Source organism: Alosa alosa, chromosome 6 (genome assembly GCF_017589495.1).
Source record: "Alosa alosa isolate M-15738 ecotype Scorff River chromosome 6, AALO_Geno_1.1, whole genome shotgun sequence".
NCBI classification, from domain to species: Eukaryota; Metazoa; Chordata; class Actinopteri; order Clupeiformes; family Clupeidae; genus Alosa; species Alosa alosa.
In genome coordinates this window covers 2,692,304-2,707,105 of record NC_063194.1, presented here as the reverse complement: position 1 = coordinate 2,707,105, position 14,802 = coordinate 2,692,304, and the positions used below count along the sequence as shown (strand labels likewise).

Below are 14,802 nucleotides of genomic sequence, written 5' to 3'. Positions count from 1 at the left end.
GTGTTGGCGGTTAGTAAAAAAATCAGTGCTGTAACGTTAATGTTAGCTATACTTGCACAATTCTGTGGTTAATTGTGATTGAATTATTTAAAAAATATACAGCTTAACAATTAACCAGCATTGGTTGACTTGGAAGAGGCTAGCTAGCGATTGGTAATTGGGAATCTCTCTTATGCTTCAAGCAGGACTGAGACTTTATTGTGTGTGTGTGTGTGTGTGTCAGAGAGAGAGAGAGAGAGAGAGAGAGAGAGAGAGAGAGAGCTCCTGCCTGGTAGCACGGTGGGTCCTGTCCTGGTCATGTAGCTAATAAAAATCAGTAGGCATATTTTAAAGGTCATTTTGTGTTTTGTACTGGTCTTTTTTGGGGTTAATCATGTTGAACACATACTAGGCCCCTTCATTAGCCTACTAATTGTGGCTATAACTAATTTAAATGTACACCTCTGAATCCAAGCAACACTGACCAGAGACCTGCAATCCTTTGAATGAAGAAGGCTACATTTGTGAACCATTTCTTGTGTTGGTTAAACAGGAGACATGAAGAGTTCTTGGTAAGTTGTACATTGATTTAATAGAATTTGTAATACATTTTTGTTTAGATGAGCCAAATAATAGGAATCAGCTTTCATCTAGGCCTGTGTTTTTTGATGTGTAATTTTTAGATGCTTTTGGTTTGCCTCATCCATTATGTCGGAAAAGAACAGGAGTGGGGAATGCGCTGTTGACTGCATGGCCAACTGGAGCACCCACAAGGCTCTTGTGAAGGAAGTCAACAAGCTCTTGTGCTTCAGGTGTGTATATGTGTTGACAAATATCTCTTGCGCTTGGTAATTGTCATTGGTAATAAATTATCATTTAACAACCACACAATGTCTTGTTTGCCCAAAATAACTACCAGGGAGGTGTTACCAAGACAGCTGCAGAGTCGCAAGACTGGGCTTTAGTAATATTTGGTCAGACAGTAAAGGATGAATAGTTTAATGTTTTTTCCCCCTGCTAAGATGACATGCTGTCCATGCATCTCAAATTGAGAAGGATGTATCAGTTTTATAGTGTGTGGGCCAGTACAGGCCCGGGGATCAAGCCGACATTCAGCCAACACTCAGTCAGATCAGTTTTATAGTGTGTGGGCCAGTACAGGCCCGGGGACCAAGCCGACACTCAGCCAACACTCAGCATATCAGCTTTACTGTATAGTGTGTGGGCCAGTACAGGCCCGGGGACCCAGCCGACACTCAATAAGTAATTTTACTGTGTGTGGGCCACAACTGGGCCAAGTGAAACTATAAGAGTCATTTTACTGTGTGTGGGCCACACCTGGGCCAAGAGAAACAATAACAGTCATTTTACTGTGTGTTGGCCACACCTGGGCCAGAGCAAATTCTTTGTGTCAGTTATCAGTGATTGGGCCATTTTAGTCTTGGAAATGTCTCCTGAAATCACATCATTTAATTGACTACTAATGTTCTCAGAGTGGATTTCATTTTTGCTGGGTTCCGTGCGAATGGAAAGTGCTCCACATTGGTCACCAATAAAATATCTACAATGCCTGAAATAGTTCACTCTGACGTAAATGGCATGTACAGCTAAGTTCACACCAGTGGTGTGGTAGGCTACCCTTAATAGCAAAACATGTGTTTGATGTAGGCTATGTCCATGTTATCAACGTCACTCTTCTCTTGCCTTAAGGCTTGAATAAGCGTAAAGAGACATTTCCTCACCACTCCTTGGGAAAAATGGCTATGTGTGAAAAGCAAGGGGGCAACAGCCATAAATCTATCTGTATGTTATGTGCACTAACAATAGCTTTATTTAGGAACTTGGCTCTGATTCAGAGCAAGAATCTCTGAAGGTACATTCTAGAATAAGTGATGACTGAGACATGAACAAAGAAGAGCACATAAATGGTCTTGGATTGTATTTTTAAAAATGATATCCATTTTTGATCGCACAGTAAGTTTTCCAGCAGGCTTGACCTCCTGACTGGATCATTTGGTAATTGGTCAGTTTGAATCTCATTTCCTCTGTGTTGAGACAGAGTGGACACTCGAATATGAGAAATGAAACATAGCATGGGAAATGTGGGTTATCTGGGAAAAAAAATGCTAATGTCTACAATTATGTCTTAACAAATACTCGTGGTAGGCTACCAGAACACTCCCCAGGTATATGCCAAGCTACGGAAAAGCTCTACAGTAGGTCCTATAGTCTGACAAAGTTGAGATTTTTCCCATTCTACAGTATAAGAGTCCCATGATCTTTATAAGAGGGTAATTCACTGCTGGCAAATGACCTGTTTACAATCTTTGTGACTGATGGGCTGTTAGGTTTCTGTTCATGCATTTAGTGTGCTCACAGCTGCCAAGACTCCCCTGTTTCCTTTTGAATCTTTGACCGGGAACAATGCATGGCCAATGTATTAATATGATAATTCATATCTGTGTCTGAGAAGCTATAATGAAATGAGTGGTATCTAATAACAAAGCACAATATTTATAGTGTGTGTAGTGTACAGGAAAGTTGCTAAACCAAGTAGCCCTGTATTTACTCACCTATCTGGACCACAGTGTCCATCTTGCATTAGCATAGCAAGTTACTGAGGTCAAGTCTTGCACAAGGTCAAAATTCTGACTTAGTAAACTGAAATATTGACATGTGTAAATATTTTGGGTCAGAAAATTGAAATAAAAATTAAAAATCTCAAAATGTTGAGTTCTATTGCATCTCAGAATTTTGGTATACTCTGGACATAATACAGTAACTTTGTGGCCTCGCCCGACCCACATTAAAATGTAGGGTCTGGGCACTCACCGTTCGCAGTGCTCAGTCCGAGGGGCGGGATAATCCGTTGTCTTTCAAATTCCCTCTGCACGCAATAGGACAGCGGCAGCGCTATGAGTCCCATGCGTTTCCCACCAGCGGAGCTAGTTGGCTAGTTCAAACGTTTGCCAACTCAATAAAAGCTTAACTCGTGTCACACTGTTCGCCAACAGCAACATCCATCTTATTTGTTTTCAAGTAGCAGAGAATTCAAGCCAAACTGTTGCAACTCTGCCATCAATCATTAGTTTAAGCTCACCTAACGACTCTATACACGATTTGATTGGCCTGATTGAGTTTCGATTTCTGGAGCTCACAAGCCAACGGAGAGTTGCTAGACTAGCCCTGTCGGCAGATCTGGCATGCCACCAGCAGTCCGCTATCTGCAAATTTTGCTATCTGGGTAGCAGTTTCATATTGAAGTAGCATGTTGATTTCTGTTCTATTCTATTCCTTCTTCGGGGATAATACATGCTTTTTGTTGATTAGCGCATTTACATTATTGCCTAGCAACTGCTGCGCAACCACAGCTATGGCCTCACACCTCACTTTGTAGGCCTATAGAGTGTCCCAGTGACTTTCGTTTTACTTCCGCTACAAGGGACCTATCTCTCAAAAAAATATAAACGGGAGTTAATGGAGAGGTAACAATTATTTTTTGGTCCAGTTTGAATTGTGCCACGAATTTCACATATGATGTGTGTGAATTTAAAAGATATTTTTTCACGTCAAGAAAGTACTGTTGTTCGATAGACTTAAAAAGTTATGTTGGTTTTGTGCGAATCCGCTCAGTGGACTACATATCTCGTCTTGAACGATGTAGCACTACGTCACCAACGTAATGAAACGATAAGATTAGCTGTTATGCTAGTTAACGGTTGCATCTTGCTGCCTGCTATGTCACTTAACTATGTCTAATGTACAGTCTATGGACGAATACAACTTACCTGATGTGTTTAATCCTCTGACTCATGGTATTTTCATCGGCAAGGAAAGCCTAATTAAGACCTGTTGCTGGTATGCTTGTACAATCTAGTGTGGCTGTGAATGAGCTAACGTCACTAGCGCGACTGATGGGTTTGTAGTCGTTGGAATTACGATCTTTCACAATGTTGTAATGCAATAGTTACGAAACAAACTGCAAATGTCTTTACATGGAAAATTGTCTTAAATTGACAAACATCATATGGGTAATTCAAGGCACAAGTCAACCGGGACCAGAAAATAATTTCTTTTTCGCCATAGACTGGCGTTAAATTTGTTTTGAAAGATAGGTCCCATGGAGGCAAATGGAAGTGGCGTCACTGGGACACTCTATAGAGCTGGTAAGTCCCGCCCATCCGCTAAACCCCCAGTGGACCTCTAGATTGAAAAATCGTCAATGCAAGTGAATGTGAGAAAATAATTATTTTCTGGTCCCGTTTGAATTGTGCCATGAATGTGAACATATGTTGTCTGTGAATTTTTAATATAATTTTTCATGTTACGAGTTTGACAGTATATTATATGATTCTTCGGCTATCAGTTGTGGAAAAGACATAACGCGGAAATAGTGGAATATCGGAAAGGGCGGGACTTACCAGCTCTATAGGCTACACGCGCTTGGTACAGACCATCAGTGGAAAAAAAGAAGTGCGTTTGTGCGGTGTGCTAAAATGAAGGGAGAGACGGACGAGGCGCACGTGTAAACAAAAGCAGGCGTGCCGTCAACGAAGAAGAGCGGGTGGGAATGTGTCTGTTCTGTGTCAGGGCACATAGGTAAGAGACTATAGGGAGGGAAAGTAATCTCATTGCCACCTAGTGGTTGCGCTCCTAGAGTTTAGCGGAGTGGATGGGATTTTTTTTTAGAAAAAATATATCTCGGTGCACATTGGGATCTTAATTTAATGCCTTCCATATGTTAGGCACTGGGGTCACCTCTGCTTCTAGTGGTCATACCTTATTTTTAGGATCAGTTGAATTGTTTTGAGTTTTTGTCGTAACATGGTGATAATGAACTACAGTTTCATGTGACGTCACAGGTTTGGGCGCTTAATCTCTAACTGATCAATACGGCAATTTGCTTAACTGGCTTAACATATTTTTGTAATAACGGAACGTGATGTAAACCGCGTGGTGATTACATGACATGGAGTGCACTTACTGTAAGCCTACCTGTTCCATTTAATTGTATTGTAGGTCAATACGTCACCTGGCAGACGAGAGCACACAGCCGAGCAGAACACCTGGAGGAAAATAGAAATGAAATACAGAGGGGATACAGGTATGTGGACAATACACACACATGTGCACAGCCGTTTAAGATTGAAACGAGTGAACCCAGGTAAAAAAAAAAAAAACTATTAAAAGTATACTTTTTGAAAGTGTACTAAGTACCGTTTGTACTTTTTTCGTCAAATCCAAGTGTAATTAAGTGTATTGAATTATGTATTAAGTTCAACTTAATACCAACTTGACTATACTTTGAGTGTAATTAGTGTGCTAAAATGGAACAACTTTTTTCAAACTTTAAGTGTTCTTAAGTACATTATACAAAAGAGATTTTATGAGCATTCGTAACACAGTCGCAGTACAATTTTGTAACATCCCAAGTGTATTGGGAATGTACTTAAAAGGCATTACAGTATAACTAATAATAGTCTAGTAGTGTATTTTGAATATACTCTTCTCCTCCTCATTTCTATTCATTTGGCATGCTTCTGTAATATTTTAAATTAACTTCAAATGTACTTCCGGACTACAATAAGTGCCTTGAAAGTTTGCAGTTATGTTAATAAAAGTATAGTCTTAAGATACTTTAAGCATTATAAAGGCATACAATTTAAGTATAATATTAGTGTGATTTAAAATTGTACTATTAGTACTCTACCTATTCTGTTTCATGACAAATTACACTTTGATTATGAGAAAAACATTTTATTGACATGAATGAAAACAAAACATAATATTCATCCATAACAAAAGTAAAACATTTTTCTGAAAGGTATGGATCTCTTTGAGCATATCTTTTCAAGTTGGATGTGTACTAACGCGATAAAACATGCATTTGGGCTGCATTATATTATTTCACATGCATAGATTTTTCGAAAGTGGGTGTTTGGAGCTGGTCAGATTCCTCCTCGCCGCAGCATTTTCTTCCATGCTTGGGGAGCAGTTTCCTCTGAGTGCGACGCCAAGAAAAGAATTTGTGCTACATTTAATATCTATGTGTGTGAAATAATATATAATATAATACACCCGAATGCATGTTTCATCGCGCAAGTGCTTTTTGCCACTATTGTGTCGCGATACTCTACAGCCTCATTGGTAGACCATCAATTCAAAATGCAGATTTCATGAAAAACAAAAGTTGTTTACCCTCCTAGGTGAGAGAATTTGCCCTCTAAGCTTGAAATTGTTTACTGGAGCCCCAGCCTACAAGCCAACAACTTATCAGTCTAACATGGCTAAATTTGTAATGCATGATCATTTATTGCTTATTTGTTTGCAAAGTCTTCTGGCCCAGAAAGAAAACCATGGTGGTTACGGATCATGGCTGAGGAGGAAAGGTACAGCTGGTAGAGTTGTGCAGTGAGTGAACTTCCCTCCCAACACTGAGATGTGGTGGCAAAGGCTGTGGTAGCTAGCTTCCTTACTAGCACACCATCTTCCAGTCCAAGATGCATAAAGTTTTCGGTGGCAACCCGGGGCTGGACAGCAGTCAAATGCATTGACCTTGGTATTAGAGAATTTTTACAAGAGAAAAAATGTTTTACACAGAAATCCATTGGCAATGATGAGATTAATACAGATTATCTGTACCTATTTGCCATTTACTTTTTATGGGTCAAATTGGTATTGACACCATCTGTTTGCCATCCTGGTATGGGTAGACCTGGCCAGGTAGTCTTTCCTTAAAGCGTTGTGCACTTTGGCACCGATATGAGTGCAACCACCCTGTTTTCTGCATTTGATTACCTTAGATTCCTTTGTTTCCAATACAACCGTATTATCGTTTTCGGGTCAAATGGCATTTTAAATGGGAGTCGTAGGGGCACTAGCCTATTATTTTGTCAAGTCAAGTCAAGTCAAATTTATTTATATAGCACATTTCAAAGCAATAGCATTGCACCAAAGTGCTTTACATAAAATAATAATAATAATAAAAAAAAAAAAATAAAAAAATAATAATAACAATAATACATATAAACATATTAAAAAAAAGGGAGAGGTGAGGGAGTCAGGGAGTGTTAAAAGCTAGGGAGGAGAGGTAGGTCTTTAGGTTGGATTTAAAACTACTAATAGTGGGGCAGGATTTCACAACATCAGGAAGGCTATTCCAAAGCTAGGGAGCATAGACAGAGAAAGCTCTGTCACCTTTGGATTTGAGAGAGGCAGAAGGAACACAAAGAAGACACTGGGAAGATGATCGAAGAGGTCTAAGAGGACAGTAAGGAATTAAAAGATCACATAAATACTGAGGTGCTAAACCATGTAAAGCTTTGAAAACAAACAGAAGAATTTTAAAATTAATTCTTTGTTCCACAGGAAGCCAGTGCAGTTTAGCCAACACAGGTGAAATGTGGTCACGTTTCTTAGATCCAGTCAGTAATCTGGCTGCAGCATTTTGGACCAGCTGGAGTCTGTTTAGAGTAGATTTAGTTACACCTACATACAGTGAGTTGCAATAATCAAGCCTAGAGGAAATAAAGGCATGTATAAGGATTTCTAAATCACTGTAGGAGAGAGAAGACTTGAGCTTTGCTATTGTCCTAAGTTGGTAAAAACTTCCCTTGACAACGCTGTTGACTTGCTTATTAAAAGTCAGAGAAGAGTCTAGGAAAACACCTAGGTTCTTGACCACACTGTGATGGTTAACAGACAGAGGGCCAAGAGACTTGCTTACATTGTTGACAGAATTTGGTGGTCCAAAAATGATTACTTCAGTTTTGCTGTCATTTAGCTGTAAAAAGTTGTTAGCCATCCACTTCTTAATGTCATTAAGACAAAGAAAAAGGTTTGTCAATGAGCAGGAATTTTCAGGGCCACCGTATATAAAATTGGGTATCATCTATGTAGCAGTGATAACTTAATATTGAATTGATTGAAAATGGAGCCCAGGGGAAGCATGTATAAAGAAAATAATAGAGGCCCTAAAATAGAACCCTGGGGACACCACACTTAATGGGAGCAGATGACGAAGAAGTATTGCCTAAATGCACTGAAAAAAGATCTATCAGTTAAGTAAGATCTGAACCAATGTAATACAGTGCCTTGCAGACCAACTTCAACACCCAGGCGTTTTAAAAGGATCTTGTGGTCAATGGTGTCAAAAGCAGCACTAAGATCTAACAGGACCAATAGGGCACAAGAGCCAGAGTCAACAGAGAGCAATAGATCATTATGGACCTTAAGTAAGGCAGACTCTGTACTATGAAGTGGTCTAAAACCAGATTGAAACTTGTCAAGGATATTAGAGGTGTTTAAATAGGAAGAGACTTGTGACAGAACAACTTTTTCTAAGATCTTAGAGAGAAAGGGCAGTTTAGAAATGGGCCTATAATTTTTCAAATCAATGGGATCAAGGGAATGTTTTTTCAGGAGAGGTTGCACAATAGCGTGTTTAAAGCCAGAGGGTACTACTCCATTAGCCAGGGAGCTATTAATGATGCTCAAGATAAAAGGGCAAATAGCCGCAAAAGCTTCTTTGAAAAGGTGAGATGGAAGAATATATGAGAGACCAAGTCTGACAACTGTGAGGAAGAGACTGGTTGGAATTGTTGGAGGCGGCAAACTACAGACTGATACAAAGCAGGATCAGAAATTGAGGGTGTGATATGAGACTTTATGTTGTCAATTTTGTCAATAAAGAAATTGAGAAACATCTCACAGGTTTCTGTTGTAGCAGGAAGAGAGGACATTGTAGTAGGAGGATTTATGATTTTATTAATTGTGTTAAACAACACTTTTGGTCTGTGAGCATTTTTGTGAATAAGCTCAGCATAGAAAGCTGCCTTTGCTGCTTTGACAGTGATTTGATAAGCCTTAAGAGAATCTCTAAATATATCATAAGAGACCTGTAGTTTATCTATTTTCCATTTTCACACTGCTTTCCTACAAGCCTTTCTGAGCGAACAGGTAGTGGAATTTAGCCAAGGAGTAGTTGACCTATTGGATTTACACCGCTTTTGTTTTAAAGGAGCTACAGAATCAAGAGTGGCAAGGCCAGATGTATTAAAAAGAGTAAGTAGATCCTCAGTGTCGGTGCAGGTGGAAAGAGAATCTAAGACAGCAGGTGAAAGAGACAGCATAAAAGTATTAGTGAACTGTGAGGCTGTGGTGGAATTAATAGCTCTGACAAGGGAGTAGGATGAGGGGGGGGGGGGGGGACAAAACAGTGAAGATTCAAATAAAATCATAAAATGGTCAGACACACCAGTATCAACTATTTTAACATTGGAAACTGAGAAACCAGAGGACAACACTAGGTCTAGTGTGTGACCCTTCTGATGTGTTGGGGCCATAACTGACTGCACACGGTTAAAAGAGTCCACAAGGCCTAAAAACTCATTGACCAAAGGTTTAGATGGGCAGAAGATTAATAACTTATCAGCACGAGAGGCCATACAAGATAGAAGTTCAGCAAATTCTTGAATGAAATTACAATACATTTTTGGTGGACGGTAGACTAAGGCACAAAGTACAGATGCATTGATCTTAAACAGCTGTAGTTCAAAAGTAGAAAACAGATCAGTTGGTACAATTCTACATTTAAAACTGTTCTTAAACACTGTAATTAGACCACCACCACGACCAGAGACCCTAGGTGAGTTTAAAAAACTACAGTGAGCAGGGCAAAGGTCACCAAGTGCAATGATGTCATCACCAGAGAGCCAAGACTCGGTGATAAACAGAAAGTCTAGATGGTGGGATGTAAAACGGTCATTCAGAATAAATGCTTTGTTGGAAACAGAGCGAGCATTTAAGACAGCAAACTTAACCAAAGAAGAGTCCTGTTCATGACGTTCTTGGAAGGGGCCGCAGTTAGAGAGATTTACCCGGCAGAGATTAGCCTCTCTACCAGAGCCCGCACAGGTGGAATCAGTGGCAGCAGTGACGGGAGCAGTAGCAACAGCAGCAACAGCAGCAGCAGTAGCGGTAACAGGCATAGTCCGTATGGTGATGAGGTGTTGATGGAAGACTTTTTTGCGGGGAGCAGAGTTGCCTACAGGAGTGGACCACACAGGAGAGCCACACCGGGACTGCAGAGTCGGGATAGCATCCTCTGTTGCTTGATGATAGATGGTAAAGGAGCGACGCGACCCTCTGTGCATGTAGCGCTTCCTCCGAAGGATCCCCGTAGCCTGGCAAAGGTGGAGCACAGCTTCATCGATAGAAGTGCTGGCATTTGAGGAGGCAAGTTGTTGGAGCTGCTCAGCGGTGTAGAGAAATCCCATGTAGGCTAGTACAAATGCCCAGAGCCATATAAAGGAAAAAAAACAGCTATAATGTCATTAGCATGCCTAATGAATGTGAAGTGTGACTAGCCTAGCACCATCCTCCTTTCTGTGAGTCAACTTAGCCTACACTATAATATTACAGAACATTGGTGAACTTTAGGCAAACGTTGCTTAATAAAGAACACACTTTCTTCCATCATAGTTTGTCTAACGTTAGTGCTAGCCAACGCTTGTCAATAATCCCACAAACACAAAGCAGGCTAATGTAACGTTAGTTTTCTTCTTGATAGGGATCTGGTCGACGTTTATGACGTTAACGTTAGCTAAAGTGATCTGGAATTGCTAGTGTGGGTACCTGATCTGCACGGGTTACCAGAGCTGCATGATTACGTCATAATAGATGATGTGTCGCCACCTCATTCGTCCAAAGTCGAGAGTAGAATTCGGCTGGGTTTGAAGCGTAGCTGCTCAAGCGATGGCTGAGGTAAAAGTTTTAATATTTAAAGTGGACCCTTTCACAGCAATAGTGGTGTGATTGGCTGGTTTGTGTGACGTCTTCCTGTTCTAGTTCGATGTATGTTATACACAGCAGTGGTCATGCTTTTCTATGTATGTCCTTGTCAATGATTGTCCTAACTTTGTTTGTCTTTTGTTGTTCTTTGTTGTCCGTCAGGCCTCAACGGAAAAGACCACCTTCAGCATTCACTCCACATTACTCCCGGCAGAGACAGGTGTCTTGTCCTACTAACACCCCACTCGTGGCCTGCACCTTGATGTGGTGAGTGGGCTTTCAACTATACAAGTCTTACTTTCATGTTCCCATGGAGTATGGAGGTTAACTGGCACCATAATTGATGTAAAAAGTAGTGATGTTCCGATTAAAGTGGCATGAATGCGAGGCTATTGACCAGATGGATAAGCTACCGAGTTGAATTGAACATAGCCTCACTTGGTGGCCCTGTCAGTGCTTTGTAAAGTGTTGCATTAGGACCACAAAAAGTCTCAAAAAGCATCTTGAGTTAACGTTTATTCCCAAACACCCACTAGGCTACTTCAATACTCATTTTCAAAATTAACGCACCCGTGATTATCTACATCTAAACCAAATATTTTAGAGCACTTTGAGAGATGTATCCAAGGCAGGGCTGTACACATAATCGTAATATTATTTTATAATATTATAAATCTTCCATTGCTACAAAAATCATTCTGTGCAATGGAAGATTTACCAACGTTACACCGGTCTGATACAGTTTTGCCTATGGCTATACATGCGTGAGACTGAGACGCCTGTTTATTTGTTTTAAGTGCGTGCAGGGTGTGAGAGGGGAATCCATGTGCTTTGATTCCAGCTTGGTAGTTGTAGTAGTCTGTGAGATTAAAAAGCATGTGTGTGTTAAGTATCCAAACAATGACACCTTCATTATGGCTTTCATTATGGCTGCTTTAGCAACAAACCTTAAGCTACTGTGTAGTGGGTCCCATTTAGAAGTGACTACTTCATTCGCGCTTTCCGTGATTCACGGAGCTGCGAGAATTTTATTAAAACTTTTCGCCACGATGTGGCAGCTTAAGTCCGCTTGATACTGTAAGGCGTAAGCCATTGGTTTCCAAAGGAGATTTTATATGTCGCCAGCATAGCCTATTGACAATTTATGTTGTAAATAGGCCTACCTTATAGGCCTACCTGTAGCTTAGGGAAGCTAATAGCTTTCTATTAGGATCTAGTTTGTTAACAGTAAAAACTCCCTGATGCATTTTTGCATTTAGAATAGCCAGAGCGTGGATATCTCAATCGGAAAATTAAACAATATTGGGCGCCTACCATGGACTAGGCTGGGTGAATCCAGCCTGATCTGCCGGCGATTTATTTTTTGATTTCTTAAAAGATTGAGCTTGGTATGGTGAAAGCCAGACTAACCATGGGCCGTAGTTACACAATGCAAGGGAACATGAATCGGCCTATATTTGCACGAACAATAACGGACAACAGCTCTTCAACTTGGCCCGTTAAAATGTGTATGAACAGTCTAGCGACGCATTTCATGAAGGCCCATTTGGACATGTCAGTTATTTGCACCACTGGTTAGATGTAAAACTGCATTTTGTTTCAGACTACTGGTAAGCTTACTTAATTTGTGCATTGACAATAAAGTATCACATGAACTAAATATGACTAAAATCTTATGTAGAAGAAGAAACATTCACAAAAAATCCACCCATCCAAAAATGACCTTTGTTTTTGATAGCTGTGGAAAACTGCATGGAACTAACAGATGTTTTTGTTTATTAATAAATAAATAAATACAAATATAACATTATGCTGATACCTTCTGCTTTTCCCAAATACAATGTAGCCTACAGGTGTAAGTGACCTTTCATCAATCCAGTTGCAATGGATGAACTGCGATGAACTGCCCTTCTTATGATTGTTTAGAGATTTTATAACAATACTACAACTTTTTTGGCTTTTCTACAATCTATTCACCTTTGCAGCGCCAGTAGGCTACTTTCTGTGCAGCCGCACACACACACAGGCACGCCAAACAAGCATACACAAAAGTTTCAAGAGTGGGGGGTGGAGTAAAAGATGGATACAAATTGATTAGTGTGATTTATTTTCGCTGAACGGATGTACAGGATTGAGCGGCGGTCATATTTTGTACCGCTATGCGGTACATCTAGTTTAAAAAGCAACTGCAGCTACATTGTGCGTCTGCCCTGATTCTGATACCATGACAGTATTAATTAAACCGTGGTGGGCCGCCATGCTGAAATAAACGTAGAGGTTATGAGACCTCTTTGCACAGAGATTAATAAACTACTAAAGAGACAAAAACCTTATTTCAGACTCTCAGTATTTATAGACCTTTAAGCTAAAGTTCTTCCACAGTTTTTAAAACCGGTTTAAAACACTGATTGTTGGTTTTATTTTCACAGGTTGACAGGCCTCAATGGACAGTGAGACAGTGATCTACATTTGGACTGGCACCAACCAGACATGGACACTGAAGCTTGATTTCTCATGAATATCTTTACAAGATGCAACACACATTGTGGAACACTTTAGACACTAATAAACATGTCCATTGTTTTCTCTGGAATTGTTTTGTTTTTTTGTGGTCATTTGTGGTAATGGATTTCCAAATGTATGGACAAGCTTCATTTTACTGTTTATGTGTGTAATCAGCTGATATTAAAATTTATGTATTTTAGAAATGTATATTTAATTAGAAGCAAAGGTAGCCTAGACATCATATTACAACAGTGGCGTGTTTAAACTTAAGAAAACATTGGTTTAAACTAAAGGTACTTAAAGTAAGATTCACAGAAATTAATTTAATTTGCTGCCCATTTTATTCACACATGTATAGCTCGTCAATTTCTTTAGTCTGATTTGGTTTTGTCAAGGGTTGGGTTAATGACGTCAGTTTGCATGTAAATCATATTACAGAAATTGTAATGTCCGATATATCGAGGGTCTCGTTTTAACCTCATGTCACCTCAGTGCCCATAAAGATTCGAATGTTGTCGGGCTGTAAGCGATAATATATAATTAGGTGGCAGTGCAGGATAAGAAATAGAAGAGCCGTATATACAGGCTAGAAGTTTGCGATTTAGGAGCCTACTGCAACAAATGTTTTCTTTAAATTACAAACAGTAGGTAAGACTGCATGTTTTGGTGGCTAGCTGGGTAGTTCTGTATTTCAAGGTTTGACAGGCTAGAAGTTCGCAATTCAAATTTCCACTGGAGCTCCAAGCGGATTTCTACACGCAGCCTTCAACACTATTTACAGCTGAGTCACGGTAACATGTATTTTTTGGTACATAGCTAATTTAGATACACGTGTGGGTGCTTGTGTTTCTTTAGGAATCCGCCATCTTGGTTTGTATAGAAATTAATATTAAGTGACACGTAAGAGGTTGGAAATACATACATAACATCGATGTTTGATGGCTAGCTATTAAGTGACAGTCTACACTAAGGTTGGAAATACGTTCCTATAAGTAAGACAGTACATTGATGTTTGGTGGCTAGCTGGTAGTTCATTATTTCAAGGTTTGACAGGCTAGAAGTTTGCAATTTAATACTGCAACTAATGTTTTATTTGTTTATATTACAAAAACGGTAGGTATAGCCTATCGGTGTTTGGGTACTTGCGTTCCTTCCTGTACGTTGGGTCCTTCAACAGAAAACAATAAACTCAGGCGAATTATCGAACAGCAAACAACATTCTGACCAATGCAATTCTGGAAGTGCAACGGCTAATAGACCAATCAGAATGTATTTTATTTATTTTGTGACGTAATCATGCAGATCTGGTAACCCGTGCAGATCAGGTACCCACACCAAAGATTGTTTGCCCACACTAGCTTGTACTAGCAAGGATAAAAACAAACTCTTTGTTTGCCATTGTTAAGCCATCAATTTAACTTCTCCAAAGACTACCGAAGGTCATAAAGAGTAAGCATCCATGCGGCTTATCAGGCCTAAAAGCTAGACACATTAGTATTTTATTAAAGGTGAGATGACTATGAAACT

At 39.8% G+C, this 14,802-nt stretch overlaps 1 long non-coding RNA gene across 1 annotated transcript; it reads left to right on the top strand.

Annotated features, from left to right (window-relative positions):
* Positions 1-10,743: 10,743 nt before the first annotated feature.
* LOC125295828 lies at positions 10,744-13,363 on the top strand. Its single transcript, XR_007193694.1, has 3 exons — positions 10,744-10,833; positions 10,933-11,037; positions 13,200-13,363. It is a non-coding gene; the product is annotated as an uncharacterized LOC125295828 (long non-coding RNA).
* Positions 13,364-14,802: the final 1,439 nt, after the last annotated feature.